This window comes from Parambassis ranga, chromosome 14 (assembly GCF_900634625.1).
Source record: "Parambassis ranga chromosome 14, fParRan2.1, whole genome shotgun sequence".
NCBI classification, from domain to species: domain Eukaryota; kingdom Metazoa; phylum Chordata; class Actinopteri; family Ambassidae; genus Parambassis; species Parambassis ranga.
In genome coordinates, this window is record NC_041034.1 from 5908801 (window position 1) to 5933234 (window position 24434).

A 24434-nucleotide genomic window follows, 5' to 3' on the forward strand; every position below is an offset into this window, starting at 1 on the left:
GCAGTGATTTCCCCAGAATCAATTATGATTGTGACCATGAATGATTAGACGTCTATTCCATTAACCTGCAAAAAAATAAAAATCTCTTATTGTCATTTTCAGCCTTACAGATTTAGTTCTATCTGTATGTTCCTCCTGTTTGCTTTAATAGGTGCCAGCCTTGAACCTGAAATGCAAATAGGGAGTGAGCTTGAAAGCACCATTTGATGACATTTAGTATTAATGTTTCCTTGGAAGACATCAGATCTGCGATTTTCAGACAGATCAATCTGCATATATTCATGGCAATTATATGGTAATTTAAGAGGGAAGCCTTGCATTCATGAATACTGCTCATCAATCACAATGCAACATTTAAAATTCAGATTCTTGCACTGTGAACATGTGGTGCAGATGTCAGGAGGTTTACTCAATTAACAAAAAAAAAAAGAAAAACTTTTTGGAGACTTATCAGGACTAAACATATTATATATAAGTGCCCAGTTGTGTTAAGTAGTAAATTATCAGAATCAGAATTACTTTATTTATCCCAGAGGGGAAATTCTTGTTTGTTACAAATAGAAATCAAAGATAAATTGAAATATGAAATTGAAATATATAATAAATATCTAAATAACTAGATAGCATTTAAATCCCTGAGTTGTATCTAAAGAAGAAGAAACATATTTGCTACTGTATAAAAACCTTTACATAGTAAAGAGCATGACATGAATGTACAGTGTCTGACTGACTGTTACAGTTCAGACTTCAGTAGTTTGATTGAGACAGGCAGGAATGACTTCCTGTGTCTCTCAGTGGTGCATTGTGGGAGTCGGAGTCTGTTGCTGAACAAGCTCCTGTAGCTGGTCAGCACAGTGTGGAGCGGGTGGGACAGTCCAGTATGGTCTTTATTTTGGACAACCTCCTCTGACACACCTCTGTCAGAGAGTCCAGATCCTCTCCCACAACATGGCCGGACTTTCTGATGATTCTGTTGAGTCTGTTTATGTCCCTCACCCTCAGACTGCTGCCCCAGCAGACAGCAGCATACATGATGGCACTGGCCACTAGGGATGTCCCGATCAGGTTTTTTTGCCCTCGAGTCCGAGTCTGAGTCATTTGATTTTGAGTATCTGCCGACACCGAGTCCCGATCCGATACTTTCTATAAAGGCACTCATTGCGGCAAAACCTGTGTGTGTGTGTGTGTGTGTGTGTAGGCCTGTCACGATTTCTAAAGAACATTTAACACTGGAAAGGCCCCCAATCATCAACACTATTATTATTATTGTTATTATTAATGATATTAATATTATTATTATGAGTAGTGGTAGGCCTATTACCATGGCTTATCTGAGCATAGTCAATGGAGTTAAGTCAAACCAACTAGCACGTCATGAGCAACAGAGAGCCAAACAACACGCACATTACCTGCTGCTGGGAGTGGGCTCACCTGTGCGCACATGTGTTTGTGTGCGCACGCGTTTGCGTGTGTGTATGCGCATCAGCGAATTTTAAAAACGCCACCATGTAGACAGAAACACATAAAATAGCAGAGATGGCACAAGAGGACTGGGCAAGAGAACTAGACTGGGTGGCGCTGCCGCGAGTGCCGCCAGTGAGAAGGCAGAGAACTTAACTCGTACAACGCGGACTCTCTTTGATGGCACGTTATTCATAAGCATGTTTAGTCTTGTGGTGAATTGTGTGGAAGTGTTGAACCGGTGTTGTGCAGCTTCACAGCTCTCTGTGTTGCTGTAACCAGCGTCCAAGCCCTGCAGCGCTGTGACGCACCGTGGCGACGCAGACAGCGAGCTGACCGTGGTCTGCTCAGAACATCCCGTAAACGTCACACAATGAGTTAAAAAAATAAGAACTACCTGTTGATTTGACACATTTTAAGACAGAAGCCGCGGGACATATTAAATCTGACGGCCGGACTTTGCACACTTTATACGCTACGACGCACCGAGTGACGCCTTTTGTCATCCAGCCTCTTTGGTAGCGAGAGGGAGAGAGAGGGAGAGAGAAACAAACGAGCGTGCAAATGTAATTTATCGCGGCCGAAAAACTTAGAGCCCATTTAAGGTTATCGTGCAATTAATTGATTTATTGTTTAGCGACAGGCCTGTGTGTGTGTGTGCCGCCACACTGGGAGATTTCACACACGCAGCACATCGAGGTCTCGAACCAGGACCTGTCGCACCAAAAGCAGCTGTCATACCCCTGCACAGAAGGCGTTAACTTTGACAGCCCTAAAAAAATATCCGAGTCCTGATCGGGAGGTAATGTCCGATTCCGATCGAGTCTGAAATCACGTAATCGGGCCCGATTTCCGATCATGTGATCGGATCGGGACATCCCTACTGGCCACCACAGACTCATAGAACATCCTCAGCATCGTCCTGCAGATGTTGAAGGACCTCAGCTGCCTCAGAAAGTAGAGGCGACTCTTACTTAGTAAGTAAGTAGTAAATTTTCTAACTAGGAAAGTGTCTCCTGTCAATTTGTAAATGTGTTTGACGTCTGTTTCCAATGCCACAAACCTATTTGTACTTAATATTCTATTGTTTTTAACCCTAAAAGAAAAAGCGCCCCAGACATGACAAAAAAATCTAGCAATTATTCCAAGATTGATGTCAGTTTCCTCCCAAAGTGGGAATGAAACTGCACACCTGAGCTGTAAATGACATCTTAGGCATGGCAACTTGGCAGCATTAGAATGGATCACCACGTGCCTCAACATCTGTAAGATTTCCTGAAGGATTACAGCAGCAGGTGTCACTGTGTGTGTCTTTGAACGACTTTACATGCAAGATTTGCATGCACGTCTGAGTCTTGTGTACAGTGATGTGTATGTGAGCAAATTGCATTAATCACGAATCCACTGATCGTGCTTAGTACGATTTTATCATTCTCCTCAGTACTTAAGCATACTGTTAATTTGGGGAAGGAGCAGCGGGGTGAGGAACCATAAAGTAAAGAGATGTATGGAAAAAAAAAGCAAGAGAGCCAAACAGAGAAACAGTGACGAAGTCAAAGTGTGTCTTTTCCTGATTAAATCATGAAGTGGCTGCAGCAGCCAGCAGACGCAGGCATATGCCGAATCACGAACAAGCACTGCAGCACTCCAAGGAGAAAGAAATGGCACACACTTTAGCAGAGGAAATTAGAAGTGGGAGGGAGACAGATAAATAGAGAGATGCTGTGAAAAGAATGTGTGTTTTCATAGGTCTGATTTCTCCCATCCACAGTCTCTCATCTGCTTAAGTGGCACTCCATCAAAAGCAAACAAACAAAGGCTGATTTATTGTCTATCTCATCTCGCACACATCGTAACAACTGTAAACACTGACTGTGGCATATTTCCATTTTGACTACACATTTATTAAAATCTTTACTTTCTGGCGTCGTACTGAACTCCTTCATAAAATATTGTGTATCTGAGGCAGTCGGATTGAGTCATTGTTCAATCAGAACCTGAATATTTCATTTTAAGAGCATATCTGCTCTTAATTTAAAGTCTGCATTTGCAATGTCTCGCTTTTTTGTGGCCCTCTAGAACCTGGTTTCATTTTAACCTTTATTTATCATTCCATCTGCCCCTCGGGAAGCGCTCAGTACAATCTCAGTTGAAACTACTGTGCGGCTACAGTGGAACAGGTGGGTAGTTAAGCGCCTTGCACAAGGACACCTTGACAGCATTGGTTGAAGACAGGGTGGGGGAAGTATTACTCATTATGTCCTGCAACCAATCCAATTTTTCCTGCTCTGCCGAGGGAATTTAGACTGAAAAACCTTCTTGTCACAATCTTGTTTTTCATTCGCTCTCTTGCAGACAATTTTTCTAACCAGATTTTTGCAGTAAATCACATCAGCAGCTTTAATTCCCTGGGTTTATAAAATTCAAGTGTGGAGGGAGCTGTAAATTTGAAAAAACAAAAAAAAGTGCAGATGTGTGAAGGTGCAGTCCTGTTGTAAACAAACCTTGACCTGGTTGGTGCCTTGTGTGTATACTGCACAGCAGCAAGCAATGTTACATTTTGTGTCAGATTGTCAAGTGTCCCTGAACGCATCAGTGAGTTGTAAACAAAGCCTTTTTTTTCCTGCAGCTTTACTAGACAATGATCATGTTCATCATATATGATATATATCATCATATATAAATAACTCAACAAGTTCTTTTATTGGACTTGGTTGGATGAAAATGTTGTATATATCTTTCTTTGCTGAAGTGATGTAAAAGAAATAAAATAAGTAAAGCAAAAACCGATCCAGGTGTCATCCTGGGATCTTAGCTAATAGCTAATAATCAGAAAAGAAATGATCTTTCAAAGAAAGCCTTAACGTTGTATTCCAGACAACTTTGAAGTGCCCTGTATAATTTTTATAGATCACTGCTGCCAATATTTTACAGAACTTTACAGACTTCTCTGATGCCTTTGTTCTTGTCAGGTCAGACAAGCCTATCAAGCTTGACTTCCACTGTTAGGAGGCACTAAAACTTTCTGTCCACACAGAATCAAGAGCATAGACATTTCACGGTGTTCTACTGCAGATGCAGTTTATAAATCATCCCTAAGGATAAAAAGACAGACTGACATAAAGGTCTTACCCTGGTGCAGACTGCAAACACTCAGTTTTATCCGTTTTATAACCGAAAATATTTTCTTTTGCGGTAATCCATTCAGAAGGCTCAACTCCTGCAGCTTATACACGATAGACAATAACACCATCAAACTAATGTTTTCAGTGTTGCTTAAATAAACAGAGTTTATCCAGAATTCTGTTCATGAAAGTTGATGTTCGTTGTCATAATCAACCGCGCTATGATATTTATAGATTTGTTTCTCTTGCTAGCATTGGAACAAAATAGTGTTCCATATGCAATCATGATGCATCACTTATGGCAAGTGATTCTTCTCAGGCCACTAGAAATTACAATGTAAAGCTTAATACCTGCTGAGACATGACATGAAGAGTTCTGTTCTTGTTCTCAGGTTTGATGTGGTCACCTCTGGTCGACTGTTCCTGGTCACAATAAGCTCTTCTGAAATGCCTGGCACTTACAATATCACCTCCTCTTGATCTCAGTCCTGGCAGTAGGTGTGTGTGTGTGTGTGTGTGAGTGTGTGAGAGAGAGAGAGCTGGATAACCGCGTGTTTATCATTCCTAATGAGGTTTGACTGCAGCATCCGTTGTGCTTTTCTTTAGCTGCCTCTGTTACCATTCCCACTTATTTAGTGGGATGAGAGGGTTCTCAGCAGGAAGCATAATTGATATGCAAAAAAATTACACGCCTTACTTCTCATCTCCATTAAAGTACAGATCAGAAGGCAGACTGCTGCCAATTAGGTTTTAAACCGGTGTCAGCAAGATTTGTAGGAGTGTTGGGCAATACCATTTTCTCACGTTGTTGAACTGCACAACTTTTTGATTTCTCACTTCCTTTGCTCCTTCCTTTTCAGATATTAAGTCTGTCCAACTGTGAATGTTAATGCTTTGACTTATCTGGTGTGGTATAAAAACTGACATTTGTCTGCTGAGGCGTTTAAACTGATGTAAGACACAACAAAATGTGGTTGTGCAAAGATTGGATATAGAGAAGAAAAATGCAGTTTTTGTGTCATTCTGTCATAAACACTAAATTAAAATAAGTCTACTTTTTTATTGACACCTCTTACTAAAGCTTGCCTTATTAAGCCTCTAATTTGATTAGCGGTATCGACAGTGGGTGCTGTATTAACATAATCTATAAATGTCTGTCTGCAGAGGATAAGGCGGAAATTAGATCAAATTTGGAGCAGCTCTTTAATGAAATGTGTGTCCTTAATTAAAGCAATATCAAGATAGATGCTGCTGAAAAAAAAGTCCAGTGCAAAGTGTTTGAGGAGGAAAAATTGTTTTACTGCTATTTTTGCTCTGGTGCTAGAGAAGCGTGTTCACAAGAAAATAAAAATGACAGAAAAAACAGCTATGAAAAATATATGTGACAGAGAAGGTGTTGATTGCTTGTACTGTCACTCAGTCATGCCACTAAAATCATGTCTGTATCATGTAAGATGGGTCTGATATGCGATGCAGTAGTTATCAGAAAACAAATACATTTAACTGGAAACCTAATGCCTTAAAATGGCAGATCATTCTTTCATGTTGAAGCTTTTTGAGCAGCTGCACGTCTGTCTTACATCCCCAGAGATAATGGCAGTTTAAACCACTGTTGGGCCAGTAATTGCCTGGATTTTCTTTCATTAATTGTTCCCTGTTGATTTATTATTCCATATGATGATAAAGCTCCAGAGACACTCATGAGCTTGCTATGACTCCGCATCAAGCCTGTGTGTAGTGACACCAAAGCAGACCCTAACACAATGACAGCTCCCTGCTGCTGCTGCGTGAGCTTCTGTGTCAGAATGCCACTAACCGTTTTTAATGAAACATCTGTTCGTAGACTGGTAGTCATTCTGTAGGTTTGGAGAATGATTGAATATATGGTGTAATTAGTCTTACTGTTTAATATCTTAAAAACACACGCATGAATTGGTGTCAATGAAATCCCTGCAAAACATCAGATCCACTATTGAGGCACTGATTAGCAGATTTCTAACATGTTTTCCAGTCAAACAGCTAAGTTGAGTTAGCTACTTAAAGTGAGGAATTTTCCCTTAAGTGCCTTATATCTGAATAAAAGCAGCACATCAGTGTCTGCAGTCTCCTTTGAGAAACACAGAACAAAATGTTGAATCCCTCCCCACTACCACGTGTTTAAGTTACTCTAAAGTGTAGTATCTGCCATTAAAGGAGACTGTTCCTTTTTTTTTTTTTTTTTTTACACATTTTAAATCGCAAGAACCCTAATGAGACTGAAATCATCACTTTAACTTTGCTGCCGCTGCTGACACTATTCCAAAGAAAACGAGCTTAGCCACCATAATTCATCACGCGCATGGGGCTTTTGGTAATTAAAGAAAGTACAGTGATGAACTGTGTTTCCCTAATGCTCTCAAATTAGTCACTGCTACAAGCAGGGGTACTCCAGGGTACATTGTGTGACATTATACTGTACTGTACATGTGACCAACTGGCCTAAATTTGCTCCTCTGCTCCAATATATTTTAATATATTCCGACAGTTAATTATCCCATTCCCTTTTTTAGTTTCTTTAGCTTTTCTCTGTTCATAATGTACATCAAGACACACAATGTATTCAGTGAAAACTAGGGGTGTCTTTTGTGTTGTAGCCATAAAGAGTATAGTTCCTCTAAACTTGTGCTTAACTGCTATAGCAACAAACTCCTGCACTAAAAGCTAGAATTACCATCTGGTTGCATACCTCTGCCAACCTCTGTTTTTGCATAAAAAGATGTCATAGCCATGCTTACTTTACACCATTTTTGCTGAAATTTGGTCATAATTTTGCCATTAAATATGTGGATTATAGCCGAAAAGTTGTTTTGAAAGATAATAAGACATATAAGACAGTTTGACCTTTGACCAACAATTTTGATAACTCAATCACTGAGTAATAGTAGAAGTCTTTTGTATGTCAAATTTGTAATGAAAATGTATGATGTAAGAAGCTCTTAAGGGGTATACAAGCAGCCTGGGTGACAGTCTGGAGCAACATTACAGTGATCAAACCACCTTAATTTGCTGAATATTGATAGCCCTTCTACTCTTGTATATTAGCCTCATGGGCCACAAATTTTAGATCTGCTAACTAGGCTAAAGGTTACTATGTATTTAGAATTGATGATTGTGGCGATCATTTTATAATGTGATACAAAGTCACAGTGACCATCAGTTTATTTATGAGTGGATCTCTGTTAGTCTCTGTTAGTTATTCTAAGGATGTTGCATTCACAGGAGCTGGACTGGCAGACAAACACACGCGCTTGAAAATATATTTAAAAAAAAAAACATGTCACAAAGGATAAACTGCTCTCTCTTCGTCAATATCTTCCTCATGAATGTATTATAATGTATTCTGTGGAAGACAAAGGAACACTACACCTCTGCTACTCAAGTAGAATTTTATGTGAGACCTGCATGTCATTGCATGACATAAAATAAATCAGAACATGTTGGTAGCTCAGAGGGAGCTCATCCTGTCTGTCTGTTGTGAGTGACAGTCTTGGGCATAAGAGGAAGGATATGGAGGCTTGGCCCAGTATCCAGAGGGACCACAAAGCCAATGGGTATTTAAATAGCTGTGGATCCCAGGCTTTGAAACATGTCATTGCAGTTGACAAGCTGCCAACTGAAGGATCGACTCCCCACTGTTATAAAATTGTTATGTCAAACAGTCCTTCATCCCTGGTAGTTTGATATACTGTATGAATTTACGAACAGGACTGTATAGAGTAAAGGATTAAATGAGAGGGAGGGAAAGAAAGGCGTATCACAGCTCAAGTAAAAGTCGCCAATTTTAGAAACTATTCTCTGAAGGGATGTAGAGTTGAAGAGGTGCACAAGTTTTTTAACTACACTGATAAATTTACATGTTCTGTGTTTGCACTCTGGTCATTTCCATAAATAGTTATAAGGCATAAAGGTCTGAATAATTCCCAGTCCTTCCAGGTCACCTCATTATTATTGGTAAACTGCAGCTCATAGAAAACATCTTCCTTTTTTTCTGTTTTCTGTTTCGACAACTTCCCCCAACGGTGGCAGATGTGTGTGACCCAGATATCTTCACATAATAAACTGAGGAGGCAATGTGCAAATAGGAAAGCCCAATCAACAGAAGCCAGGGAGGAAATTCAGAAATACATGTGTTATTTGTGTGTGGTTTGTTAATTTCCCCCTTCATTAGTTCTGTTTTCTGGTTAATGGCCTGCTCTGCTGCTCTCCTTTACCTGCTGACAGAGGGAAGGGACAGTTGTAAACCTCTAATGAGTCAATAACAGTTCACTGCTGCTAGTCCCCCTTGGGGCAAACAATTGGTTGTGCAGTGCAGTCAAATGAACTCTGACTTCCTCTTGTGTCTGATGTTTTCTTGACGTTGACGTTTTCTTTGCCCTGATATAAAGGACATGGAACCAAATACAGTGAGAACAATAAGTCATTAAGCAGAAAAGAATTTGATTTGTGACATTCAGCATATAAAAGTATGCAGCAGTTCATGCTGGCAATGATAATACAGTTATATTTAATGCTGTTTTCATTGTTTCCTGTCGCCTGCAGACAACTTTCTACTGTGTTTTCATGTCACAAATGTGCCACTGGAAAACAGGAATAATAATAATCAGTAAAACTGCATTGTAGCATTGCTTGAATGGAGATGGATGGAATTTGCAGCTCAGAGGATTGTGTGGTTAACATTAATTACAATGAACAATCAGCAAATTGATTCAGTATAAATGTTTTTTTTTAGTTAGCTGAATTATTTAAAAGGCATCATATTTCTTATAAAACATACTCATGTAAATTTGTTATGAGTATAAATGGAGTCTCTAGGAGACACGGTTGTAAAAATGAACAAAAATATTCATTTGAAAAGGTTATTTTGTAAATTGACAGAGGATAATATCAAACAGTGAAATACATTAGACTAACATTCACCGTGCCTGACAGACACTCAGCGCTGAAGAGTGTCTAAACAACAGCAATTAAAGGCAATCAGCTCTCACCACTGACCTCATAATTAACTTTAAGAATGAAAGGAGGGGACAAAAATACCTTCACCTCTATGTACCAACAAGTACTTTAATTATTGTCTGAAAAGTAAATGATCACGTTATGAATTGATTGCATTGTCTCTCATTTGCTCAGAGGGAAACATTATAATTGAGGGCTGTCATAAAAGTTGAAATTAGCTCCCTATGTTTGCTTCATCTGACGGTAATGAAAACGCAACTATGTGATTGTAAAGACTCAAATATTGCCAACCAATTTATCTTGCCTCTTGGGGAAAACATCAGAGACTAAATTAATTTTCCTTTTTATGCCAGTGCTTTAAGCTCGAAAAGACATACAGTGAAGATTTTTTTTAATTAAATTTAAGATCACATACTTCCTGTGTGCGGCATTCTTTACAACAGTTGATAACATTGTTTAATTATTAAATTTGTATTAAGTATAGTAGTAACTGTGACTAAACTAAACTCCAAGTAAATCATAGTACGAGAGTTGAGCAGGAGTTGACAGGTAGTTAAGTATTGAAGCAGCTAGTATGTTCACATGAACATTTTAAAAAATGAAGGAATATCCTGTCACGAGAGACTCCCACACAAAATACTTCAGCCCATCTCCACTGAAGCAAAGTTTTGACCTATAGAGGAAAAAAATGAGAATGAAAGATGAAGGCATGCATCCACAGACAGAATTAAGATGAAAGAAAAACTCAGATAAAAGGGATGAACCTATTTCTCTTTGACTCAAGAGAAGGCGTAAAAGTTGTCTTCTCATCGTACATCCCATTTTTTTTCTTAGCACTGAGCTGCACACCTGCCAACTACATACTTGGGAGAAACATTCTCATTATTCCACTCCTAATACTTATCATTTATACACACTGGTGCTTTTAAGTCCAGCGATATATCCTTCAAAACCTAAGTTCTTGAAGTTTCATGTGCAGGCGGTGGCACTTACTTTAAATGGACATGAGTGGGCATCTGTTAACTGTCATTTTATACTAAGAAAAGTTTTGAGACTTCCAAATGTGATGTCTGTGACTGCATGCAGTGGCGTTTGTGTCAAAGTCCCCCCTCAAGGTCACTGCAGTATTTGAGGTAGGGTTATGTTTAGTTCAGGCTTGTCTGTTGTCAGCAGGGTTCGCCTTGGCCACATAGAGCCAGAGGCAGCCATTTTTTTTCCAGTCCCTTCTTTCAGGCAATTTAAAATCTGTATACTCATGGGATCATCAAGCGGCAGCTTGCAGGCCTCAGCAAGGGCTAGAAAGGCCTTGAGATTACGGTGACTTACACTACAAGTGTAAAAGGAGAGAGAAGGATGGATGCTAAAAATGTAATCAACGCCTGAGCTTGTTTCCCAGTCTCAATCTATTAGCAGGAGCGGGGGCTTGGTAATTATTTTCTTTGACTAAATCCGCATCGCCAAGGCCGAGGTTGCAAGTGCAACTGTATTTATATTCAGTGCATGCCATTAAGGTCTGAGTATGATTTTTTTTGCTGTTGCTGTTGACCCTGAACTAAACAAACTGTGTTTTATTTGTTTAATGGGTGCCACATACTGATCACATATGTGATTGTGGAATAGCTTTAGACAGCTAAATGCCTGTAACGGTTCACATGTCATAGCAGTCTCCTCTTCATAATCAAGCACCTCATACAGTTTTTGTTCCTGACAAGAGGATCACAGTGTTGAGCACCACTGATAAAGGACATTTCTGCAAGAAAAGGATTTAATGATGTCTAGGGAGATTCAAGCTAATGGAAGAGTAACAATGTTATGTGTATGTGCATGGAGTTTTTGCTTCTCTATATATACACATAATTTAACCCTGCTGATTCAGTTAATGCTGCAAAGAGTACATGGTGGGCATTTAAGGACAAAGCACGTATGCTCAAGTTTGGAAAAAGTCCTTCAAAACAGAAACACAGCAAGTACAATGCTAGTAATAATGATGACTGAATAAGCCTGACGGGCATGCAGAATGCATAAGCATCTGCAATGTGGCTGTTTATCCAAATACCACTCTGACATTCAACTTTTTTAAGGGCAATGACTGATTTAGAAAAACATCTTCCCATACATGCACGACTGCCCATACTGTGAGCTCTGCTTTCCCCCAGTATTAATAGAGGCAAAGAACCACCCAGTGAGAGGAGACTAAAATAGTTATTGGAGATTAAGTGTGCTGCTATCCTAATGATTCAGCTGTTTGCTTTCTGCTGCTTTAAAACCAAACTCTCAGCAGCCTCTGTCACTGTAAACAATAAGCAGCACATGAGCTCCATGATATCTAATAAAAGAAGCTGAAGTCTGTAACTAAGCATTGTTATGGAATGTGCATTATTATTTCTATTGAAATAATTAGTTAAATCCTACATCAAATACCCAAATCTAAATACACCCTACATGGGGTGCACTGTTTAGGCTAATTACAGGACTAATAAGAACAGATGAAGAATAGCCTTACAACCTTGATTTCAGCTGCACCTGCTGCCACTGCCAAAAAGAAACGTGTAGCACTGCCACTGTAGACACTTGTGAAACTAGGAGCTCAGCAGGCTTATTCCACAACACTAATTATTAAAACAACAACAGTAGCTGTGCTAACAATAATAATAATACTTAATAATAATATCATTTTTAATGTAGTGTACACGATTTGAAGGAGCAAATGGCTTTGACCTTATAAACTGTCCATGTCCCTGTAAGGTATGCTCTTCTTCAGACTGATATGAAAGATTCAGATCCAGAGGGATGGAGGGTAAGAGATATAGGATTGATATGTATAGTCCTGATGTGCCAGCCAGAGGATAGCTATGCAGACAGGCACGCAGGCAGTGAATGCTACTGTACTATTTCTCCTTCACTGCTTTGCCAATAACTTTGGTGTTGCAATGGGTTTCTCATTTAGTCAGTGCCAAGCTGCACAGACTCTGATAAGGCTTCCTGAGCACACACTGATCCACTCTGCTGAATGTATGGCGAGGCAAACTGGCAGACAACTTGCCTGTAACTCAGGAAATCTAGAGGCGTCATTTTAAATCACTGCGAGTTATGTATTAGCTGAGAAATGTGAGAGTCACTTTAAACTGTAAATCATCACTTTCTCACTGGTTTGATCTGGGATTATTGCTCACACTATCAATAACAAGTTCCCAAGAACAGTCTCAGCGGATATTAATTCTCTCAAATGTTGTTTAATCCATCACTCTGACCATGTTATGACATTCATGTTCAGTTGTGACAGCTCACAGCTGATCCTATCAGCTGACTCCTCCAATCCCCCGATCATATTCAGAGAGACTGTGAGGTCTTTATAACTTGACAGCTCATACTCTCACTCCACGGATCATTTATGCTGCTGCTCCTGTTTGACCCAGGATGCTGCTGATTCCCTCCACCAACCACTACCACCCCCAAAAACTCTTCCTGCTGCTCTGTGTGGATGCTGTGCAAGCTGTTTCTGAATAATGACTGGTATTGTGCCATGGTTTCCTATTTATGGAAATATATTTGGGGTTTTTTTTTATTACACTTCCCACAGAATGTCTCTCACATGCTGCCTGGGTTCATCTGGTGAGCACCCACAAAGACAGCAAGCATACTTTCTGTTGAATACATCTGTAAATTGTTGTAATAAATGCTACTTCATTTTTGGGTGCATACAGTATACTGATAAGTCAAAACATTATGATCAGCCTGGTCTCATTCAGTATGTTGTTGGTTCTACCATTCGCAGAATTGACCATACATTTTTTTTAGTCCTCACTACATAAACAATTATGGATATACTATATCTTATGGACTTAAACTTATGGACGCAAACTGCAACTTATCAGAAGCAGCCACAAGGCCCTAATTCTATGATTTAAATGGGTGCAAGTACCCAAACCTAGAAGACATACTCAAATTGTTAGCTTTGTCCACGTTTAGCCAACGTGCTAAAAATATTACCCCTGTAGTCATAGAAAAAGAGGCATAGTATGATGCATATATAAATGAAAAAAGTTAAGGTGTCAACAAAAAATGCTGGATAGACTATGAAACTCAAAGTAAGCCGATTTAAACAGCTGCCAAGAGAGATTATGTAATACGATGCTCTCCTGTGACTTGTGTCACCCTTCCAAGATTGGCTCTGCTCTCATAGACCTTGCTGCCCTCAGGAGCAAAAAAAGTGTCCATCATACTCATAATTAACTGGAAGGGAAGTCCATCACTATTGCATATTAGCAGCACACAGACGGCATGGCAGTAAATAATCCCATCATTTCAGCCAGAGGAGGTCAGGCAGACATAAATTTAGCACAGAGCAGTTTTACATCCTGGAGGGCATTGTAGGGAGGTTTCATCATCATCTAAAGGATTGATGCTTCGGAGTTCCCCTCTGTCTTTTAGCAAGAGCCAAGAACTCATTCACTAAGAACAGGTGATTTTATTTAATGCATTATTTATTTTACTTTTTTTTATTCATCTGAATTGCACTGGATGTATGGCTGCTTTGGACCTTTGGTCTTTCGCCACAGAATTTAGAACAGATTGTTTTATTAAGCAATACCTGACAGCAAACTCTTTGACAGGCCAGACTCAGATTATTTACAATGAAGAAAATGTTTAACACCTTGATTTATCTTTTTGCTAAACCACTTCACGTAGTTGTGTTACCTAACCAAAGATTGATATGTAACATACCGGTAATTTAATTTTAAAATATGTTTTATAGTGATTCTGGGTGCAGTTCTTCCATATTTTTTGTTATCAACATCACCTCTTAACTGAGGGGAGGGTTGCTGCATTTGTACTGACTTAAGTTTGTAAAGTTTCTGTTTCCCTGCAGCTAAAGTTTGTCTCATCACCTCTTCACCTCATCATCATAGGCCTTTTTTGTCCTTTTACATGTCCTATTTGTGTGACAGAGAATGTCTTCTGTGCCTCTTACCCCTCTCTCTGTTTGCTTTCTTCCTGCCTGACATTTATGAAGTAAAAGCTAGGAGGCTGCTCTGAGCGGTGGAGAGGAGCTCCATCTCTGGGACACTGGGGGTCCATGGTGCAAGCAGCCTCGGATCACTCACTTAAGCAGCTAACATTTCAAACGGGCAATAAAGAGAGTCCTAGTCCCTCTAGAACAATAAAACAGTGTTAGAGTCAGGGGTGGATGCACTGTAATACAGACAGATACCTCTCTGCCACTGCTCCAGCTGCTTGCTGCGCTCAGCAGAATGAGAGAGACTGAATCAAAGGACATTCACTACAGCAGAAAGGGAGCATGATTCACTCCAGCTGTATCATTCACGCTGGAAGCAAGAAAAGGTGAAGAGGTTATTAAATTTATGTCCTTGATCAACCTCTGTCAGTACAGCATAACTGGATTTATACATTTTTTATGTGTACACAGTCTTTCCTATATATATACTGTGTATATCCACTGTATAGAAATGTGTAGAGGCAGATTGAGTGAGCAAAGACAAGATTGTTCTCTCCATATATATGACATGATGTAAATCAGCTTGGGGGTGTTAATTCATTTCTGTCCTTCCAGTATGAGGACAGGGATGACAGTTAGGTGATGATCCCTCATGTCTGAGGCATCTCACGCCTCGTTCCCCTCGCAGGAATAACATTGAACGGGGATTTAGTCAAGACCTTGACTTGACTGCCAGCTTATATAGAAGACAGCACATTGTCTTTGTTGTGCAGGTGTGTCATAATAAGTACAGGGTCGCCAGTCTTGAGGTGGGGCATATGTGTTTTCTCGGCTTGTTATAGCATGTGTGGCTTTGAGAACACATCACGTAGTCCTCCAGGAAGAAGCAGATTCCGATTTCTTACCTTCTTTATGTAACTTTGTTTCTAACCTAATCTCTAACACAAATCAACACACTTACATAGAAGAGTACAATAATTTATCCTGTATTTAAAATTAAAGTCAATATTTGTGATGCATGATAAAGATTTATGTGTTTGGTCTTAACAGACTAATATATACTTAGTTTACCTTCATGTACTTGATGAAGGTTGATAATGTTTAACAGTGCCAGCCTCAGCCTTCAAGATATTCTCACTGTATCAGAGGTTGTTTAAGAATGACATTTTGCACACCAGGAAACCTTACAGTTTGTCTCTGAACATATACATATGCATAAGAATGAAAATATGTGCATCTTTAATATGCACCTTAATATTGTGCACGACAAGAGGAGACTGTCGTCTGATGTAGCCCAGTTGAACCCTTGTTGACTTTGCTGCAGGGACAGTCATGCTAACAAATGTAGATATGCCGTGACAGCACTCCAGCCTGCTATGGGTTTAGAATCAAAAGGAGATGCTGGGACTAAACTTCTACAGTCTATTAAGCCCTGCATGTCCCCTAATTTTGCATATGTTAGCCTTTATGGTTGCTGAGTTGTCGGAGGACATTAGGCAAAAAGATCCATTCCCGTGTAGTCTCAGAAGGGGGTCTCCTGCGTAGCAATGATCAGGGAGGGATGTTATCTAATGATTTATTCATATGAGAGAGTTCTTAATATTTTGCTTTCTCATCACTGCTTCTGACTTGCGCGTAAGCCTCTTGCCATCCCTTCTCTCAGCATCTCTCATGCTGCCATCAGAATGGGCTCAGGGGATACAAGGATGGAAGAAAACTAAAACCAAAAAAAAAAAAAAAAACTTTCTCTCCCCTTTTCTGGAGCTTATTTACTTGCCTACTCTCCATTATTATCAAGTCCCACACAGCATGTGACAGGCACATTTTGCATAATTATTGATTTCAAGTGTGAAGAATAAAAGCAGAGTTAATTTGCGGTCTCATTTCCTCTGCACATCACCATCAGACATCAGAATTATGAGCTATACGCCCAGCCTGGTTTGAAACATGAGCTCTAATCCCACAGCAAAGCAGGACAAGAAGCTTGAGAGAGTCTGAATGAGGATGTTTACCTTTTGTTTTCATGTGGATTCAAGGATTACTTGTAATTAATTGGACCCCCTGCACCGAAAAGCTGTCAGACAAATTATGCAAACAAAAAACTAACATTTTTTTTTTGTAATGGGTAAACACTGAAGGACATATGCATGCATGTAGAAAAACCCACATTATCTACACCTCTCGTTCTCCTTTTCTCTCCTCCCTCCATTAAACACACAAACACTTTAAATCCAATTTACAGCTACAATCCACAGGCCTTGGCTTGTGTAATTGAGGTTAATCAAATGTCTTTTCTTCCATATCTGTGTGTTTACTCTGCAGGCAACGCGTGCACCATGTCAGAGTACAACAAGCTGAAGACCATGCTGCTGGATATGCAACCAAAAGTGCCGAAGACTGGCAAGCAGAACCAGCAGAGAGACATGGAGGAGAAAAGAGCATTGGTGGACACCATGTTTAGATACTTGGACGTGAACCACGATGGCCTGCTGATCAGCGATGAACTAGAAAAGGTGGGTGTCAGCCTGAAATGGCCTTTAAATGGATGGATACATTCATGGATTGCCACTTGGTTCCGACTATGAGGTGGAGTGACATTTGGCCGAAACATTTAGTCATCCTGTTTAACAATAAAAAATGTTTACTGAGTTAATCGCCCTGCTGGTGTCTGATGGGAGGAACTGTGGAAAGAACTGGCTTTGACATTTGCATGGTGAGGAAATTAAATTATTGTGAGCATCATCTGGTTTCAGGAAATAGGCATCAGAGATGGGTGTTAATTAAACTCCTTCCAGCCAATGCCATGATCTCAGTGACTGCCACAGTGCCAGGATGCAGTGAACCATGCTAGAGTCTCTGTTAACTGCTGAGTAGATTGTCAAATTCTGTACAGTCTGTGGAAATTGTTCCTGAGAGAATCTCAGAAAAAAATAAGTGGATATTGATCATTCATGTTTATATCATTTTGTGTTTTTATTTATAATTTTAATGCACAACCAAACACATATCACAGGCTGTAACGTACAACAAGCTCTGTCCTATGTCAGAGGGACTTGTGGCTTTTGTGGCTGAGCCATATTCACGGATCCACTAAAGAATTAAATGGTGCAGTGAAATGACAGATAAGAGATTCTTACCCTGTAGGATTTTATAAATCTGGGTGTGGCCAATGATGCTTTTAAGGATCAAAGATGATGAACTCCACTCCAGCTTCCAGAGTGGAATCTGTCTATTGTCACAGATGGTCTTGGAGGGTGAAGTCCTGTACTCACTGCAGAGTTTGAAATATTTTATTCAAACGCCCGAGGACAGATCCGTCTGTGGCAGCGAACACATGGCTGCAGCGAGCTGCCGGCAGCAACATGAAAAAAACATTTGTTACATCCTTTAATCTGCCATGTCACATGTGCCGCTCCATACAGAATCAGTTAGAGGAGAGGAACACAAAGCAGAAGGGGGAGGGCTGTATTTTTAGACTTGGATAACTGAAGGGATTAAATGTATAATTTACCATCATCTTGTTTGCATTTTGACCTAAAAACACATTTTAAGAACGGAAAATTAAAATCTGAATAAATATATGAATAAATACAGGCAGCTTTGAAGTGTGGCATATCACATGTCTTGCTGTAGCTCAAATTATTCTTCTAGTCTGACCTCTGCATTTTGGCTCACAAATAAACCTAATTGTTGACTTATCTGCTGAGTCATATTGTTTGTGTTTTTCATTAGATAGCTTTGTAACTTTCATCACCTGGATTACCTGAGGTCAATCCAAATTCTGATGCGTACCCCGTACTCCATAAACACACAATACCAGCATGAACAATCTTTTGACAAACACAGATTTGCACTGAGAGGCACTTTTATCAGTGACTGGTGTGCTTTTCTAGAGGAGTAACAACTTCTACAGACTACTGAAGTTATTAAACAGATGCTGAGACTTCTGTTTATATCCTTAAAACTGCTTAACATCGCTTCCCCTGTCCAAGGCATGCCACCAATGTGACCAAAAAAAAGGAAATGAATGACTCGTAAGTGGCAATAAATGATGGAAGGAAGGTGTCATCCCAGGGGAACATCTTTGAATTATCTCAGGTGCAGCATGCAAAAGTAGATATGGTCTTAAAATGCGAGCAATCAGGAACAGCACTGACATGATAAATTATTTAAACTAGACAGTTTAATCAGAATGGAGGGACTCAAAAAAAAAGAGATTTTAAAAACTACTTACAATGCTGACTATACTGTATGTAATGAGAGACCAAAAAACAGTAGCTTCTACACATCCAGTCCTGAATATAGAATCCCTTTGTTAGAATTATTGAAATGATAAATTTATATTTCACCTTTAGAAATGTCATATTTACATATTTTTATATTGAATGTGTACATTGTGTACCATCTCACCCTAGATAGCAAGAAAAGAACGACATAACGACGATAACATTTCATAACTCTTTGTAATAATTCCTTTGATCATCTGGTTTTATCACACCAAGGATCTGCTGTAAAATAAAAAAAAATATTCTGTTTGTTTGTTAGATCTCCATGAGAGAGCACCTGGAGGACAGTCTGTTGGAGTGCACCATGCAAGATCTGCTACGCTATGATGACTACAACAATGACGGTCACCTCAGCCTACATGAGTTCTACACAGCTTTTCGTAAGTCTTTTTCTGTCTAATTTACCAGTCTTTATTATTAAAGGTAGGGTAGGAGATTTTGAAAACTGCTGGCCAGATTTCCAAAGTAAACACATGCTCTCTCAGCGCTCACCCCGAATTTCAGAATTAAATCTCCTTCCCTACCTTTAAGGAAAAAAAAATACATTTCTACTAAAACTACACAAAGTAAAACATTTTAATTTAGGTATATATTAATAATAACAGTCCCTGCTATTTAGAACCCACGGACCTCTCCAAAGTGGCCAACAGGATGAAAGTGTTTCCGCCACAGATAAATTGATAATTGCACACCAGAATGTGTGACCAAACCCAACCTTGATTATAGCATTTGGAACCACAGTAATAGCTTTGGGGGTTTAGGTGGAGCAGCAGCTGAGAGCTCAGGCAGGTTCCACCTTATTAAGACCAATAATCACAATCCTGTCACTACTGTAGCATCAGCATCAACATTACTGGATGCTTGGGAAACCCACTGCTATCACTTTTTGAGATTTGCACCTTGCTGTCCATATGTTGCTCCAAACGGCATTGAAACAACCTGGGTCTGATTCTAAAAGGACAATAAAGTTGATGAATTCAGCATTTAACTATGGCAGGTGGCCATTTCCAAGGCTTTACCTTCAGCTCGTGTAGGTCCATTAAGCTTCACCATTAATTTAGCTTCCTAATGGCTGGTTTTAGTGGGAACCATCCTGCTATTATTCCGTTATGCTCCTTTCACCTTCCAGATGGGCAGCGAGCAGTCATTGCAAGGCATTTATCTGCCTACCGCCAGTATGCCTACAGGGGTTTAAGACCGGGTTTATCAATGCATTTTATGTTTGACAAGCAGTCAAAGATGTGGGTTGGGACCAATAATACAAGCTATTGATCGGATGGTGCTCAAGGTTAAGTGTTGGACTACAGACAGGCAACACCAAGGGGGGGCAGTTATTTTTGAGTGGCACATCTGGTGTTCTGGACAATGTTGATGGTGTTGAATTCGGCAAGTTTGCCTGTTACTGTGTGTGTGTGTTTTCATGGGGTGTAGTAGTCAATGCTGTCTGGGACATGAGAGCAGCCAGGAATCACAGGTGTTTCACAGCGTGGAAATTTACAACACAGACACAAGTTGGGAAAATACCATCCATATCATAGACTAAAATGATGAGAGGTCATGTGTTTTTTTCTGTGCAGCCTAATATAAACCTTGGTTATGTTGTGAGGATTCTATTAAAGTACAAGGTTAGCATTTAGTTGCCCTGCCACTCCTGTGGCGATCTCTATCTAATCTGTAGCCCTTATATAAGAATCAAACCCCTTAGCTATTTAGCTATATGCTGTTTAGAACCAGTGATGTATTCTTATTTTTTTTATTCAGCCCCCTGTGTTGTCTTTGCCTTATTTAATGTATAAACATTGACAAGCAGCCCTCTTTATAAAAGCTCAATTCCATTGCCACCTGAATCTATTTTTTATTTTTTACCACAAATTGAAGAGAAGAGAATATGCTTGGAGAATACTCCAAGAGATGATTATATTCTTATTGATTTTTTTCTCTCCCTCCTTTATTCTACCCATTACAAGCCCAGCAGGTTGGTTGTTTTTTGTTTTTTTTTTATTTTTTTTTTACTCCTTGCTCTGGAACCTCTGTTAAGTGAATTCTGCTTAAACGCCCATTCATTTCTGCAAGCGTATGGATTTGTAATTAAAATAAAAGCGTAATGCGAACCGAATTTTACAGATGTACTTTTAAAGATTACTGCGAGGCAGCAATTGACTAATAAATATCGGCTGACCCTAAGACCCGTTTGGTTATATATAGAGAGTAAAGTGTGTCCGGCACTGTTCTCTAATAAATCACTTAAACAATTTATGGATAATCCCAGTTTTCAGTGAATCAACAACTTTAAGTGTTTAAGCATCAAACTTTATTTGTACACATCTATAATTCTTAGCTTTCGCTTAGTATGGCCAGAAACCTAATGACCTCTTGTTATGAGCCCCTGAATAATCAACATTCTCTTTGCTATAGGGCATAATACAGAGATAACAGCATAATGGCTTGGAATCAGCTTCCTAATGTTGTATGCTTTCACAGGTTTGTGCTTCTTAACATTTATTACTCTGCCAACATTGTGTGGGAGTCATTGGCTTGTACATGAGCCCTTTTGTGTCCCAGTTATAATTACACAGTAATAAATGTGAAGGAATTTGCCTTGCAGACGTTTCCAGTGACGCCAGAGACGACATGATTCACATTAACTGTTAAAAGCGCATTAGCATTAAAACTGATAAGTGAGCAGGCTTATTGAGCAATATCTGTAGCCTGCAGGTGTAATATATACGGTCACACAAGGTCAGAGACCCTGTGTGAATACACATGTTATACGTAAAGATGCCCTGCAGTGATACATGGGCTGCCTGTTAGTACCCTTTTGTAAATGTGGAGATACTGTATCTCTGCAAGATCTTATCACACTGGCTTTTCTGCCATTTCTGGGGCCTGCATGGGCGGCACAGTACATAGATTCATTGAATACACCTTTGGTAGTCCACGTATTTTTTTGGATGAAAGGCAGAAGGACTCGCAGCATGGCAATACTTCAGCATTATTCACCGTCAGCCTTGTTTATTACTATAAAGCACCTTGGATCATCAGGCTAACTAAGGAGAGCAGCAGCAGGGCAATGAAGGAGGACGATCCCACTATAGGGACGACATGGTAGAAAAAAAAGCAGCACCAGAAACACAGCAAGACATTTTAAAGGAAAGCATAAGAAGAAAAGTGACTGAGGAAGTTATTTTCTTTGCCATCGTCATGTGATGACGCTGCTGTGGTTAATAACTTATTCATGCTGTGCTTGACAGGAGCTGGAATCTAACTTCATTCTATAGTGATTTAGTCCTTGTACAGTGGTCTCATTTCTTTATTATTTGCAAAAAGCTCACAGCTGGCAAGCCTCTAATTAAGACCAGGCTAGTTTTCCCTGGTTCACATCATTCCTCCATTTCTCCCCCACATGCAGTTCTTCCCTTCTACGCTTCTCCTCCACTGTGAACCTATTTGTTTTCCATGACTCCTGTTAAGAGTGGAATTATATGGAGATCCTAGACTGCACTGGCAGGGCCGCTCAGCAGCTCTGACTAATTAATCAAGTGAGAAGTGAAGTGGAGAAAGAAGGGAAGAGAAGAATAGTAGTAGGAGGAGGAGGAGGGTTGGATGGATTGGAAGAAGAAGAGAGTAGCAGTGAGAGAGCAGTGATTTCCATAGGTGCAGAGATGAGTAAAGTAAAGTGTGGGGAGGAGTTAGAGAAATGAGAGTTAAAAAGATTAGAAGTAATGAGATGGTTGTAAACAACGAATAGCCAGAGATAAAGGTCAACTGGTTAACAGGTTGAGAGGTTTGTAGGTGTGTGTTGCTGATTAGCAAACAAATACCTGCACTCTATTTAGGGACAGCATCTCTGAATCTGGGCTTTTTTCATTACGCACAAACAAAGCTGTGTAACAAGGGGTCCTCTCTGCAGCAATATACTGCATTATCTGTATGAAAGGAGCTTTTTCAGATATTTTAAAAGTCTCTGCTTGGCTCTGTCTTGATGTTAGGCCTTCTATAGACTGTATGTACTGTACAAAGAAGCTCTAAGTGACTCCCAGTGCTTGTGTTATAGTAGTATCTTTTTGTTGCTACCCAGCAGCTCCTGTCAAGGTTTGATCTTTTATGTTACTCCGGTTTGTCCTTAATCTGCACAAATGATCTTGCTGAGAGATCAGATATCACCGTTACAAGGGGTGCCTGTTGTTCTCTGACAGCGAAGTGGGTGAGAGACCTCCAGCTAAGCCGTCAACAGCAAAGTGACTTTGAAGTGGAGGGTTTGGAGTTTTCTTTAGCATCCACACAGCTCTTTTTGGTTTTCCATTGTTTTCTCTCAGCGTTATCTCAATACAATATCAAAATGTCCCTGTCTTTTCTCAACTCCTCACCTCCTATTTACTGTTTCCTCTCACCTATCTTAAACATTTCCTCTCCTCTCCTTTCCTCTCACTACTTCCTGATGCCTCATTACCACTCAATGGACCTTTACAGCTAATTGCCGGTGTGTGTATAAGGGCCTTTTGGTGCCTTCCAAGTGTCATCTTTTTTTCTGGGTAATTACCTAATGTCAGGTAACAGGTAAGGGACTGTTGAGGCTTTGGTCCCACTTCTTATATGCTGGGCTGGGAGAAGGGTTTTACTTACCTACTTATTCACTTATTTCATTGCTTTTGCCACAGTTCTGTATACATTGTTTTTAGGTTGTTAATAAGCAGATTCTCTATAGACTTTCTTAGGCTACTTCCTGTGTGAATTACATTAAGATAACCAAGAAATATTTAAATTAAGTTCGATTAAAGTTACAGATTCTTCTCTCATTTGTATTTTTTTCATTTATTTTTTATTATCACAGCAGCTAGGTATTTTTCCTACTTATCGACTTATTGTCTACTTATCCCACACATACAGGCACTCTTGTACACACTTGAGAACGTGAATATTTATTTCAGATGCACTGATATACTTACATTGCACCTTACAGGCCCTGGTCATCCAGCCCTCTTCTGAATACAATAGTGAGAGATGCCCAGTGAGTTGTCATGGCAACTGTAGCTGTCTGTTTAATCTCTGAATCATTTATTTAGTGCAACACTTACCCACTGCAGCTAATTCCCTGGAGGAGAGGGGAGGGAAGGGAAGGGGAGAAACATTAAGCCAAAGAGGAAACAAGGGGATGGGGACATAAAGCCAGAGGTACTGTAAAGTAAGCATTATGAAACCTGCGCACGATCAACAATTAAGGATTAAAGATGTGTGTGTGGTGTGAGATATCGGACTCTATTATTCCTGAGTGCAAACACAGCAGACAGGTGGACATCTTAAGCATACACCAGGGTGAAACAAAAGGAGCGATGAGCAGGAAACGGAAAGGCAACAATGGCTGTGTCTGTTGAGGCCCTTAATACAAAAACAAGCTGTGCACCTCTTAACAAAAAAACAGCTTGAGCACTGTCCTCTAAAGGATAAGCAGAGATAGTGGACCATCAGTTTGTTTTTTTATTGTATTACAAATACAGCATGTGCAGGCACTGCAAAGCACTGTCAACTGAGACATTCAACCTCTGGAAACATCTGCCAGACCTGACATACGTCCTGTTTGTGCTTTGTTTTTGATAGAAACGCTGATTGTTTTAC

At 39.8% G+C, this 24434-nt stretch overlaps 1 pseudogene; it reads left to right on the top strand.

Annotated features, from left to right (window-relative positions):
- Nucleotides 1–24434, top strand: part of LOC114446466 (follistatin-related protein 5-like) — a 108156-nt pseudogene that overhangs the window by 61795 nt on the left and 21927 nt on the right.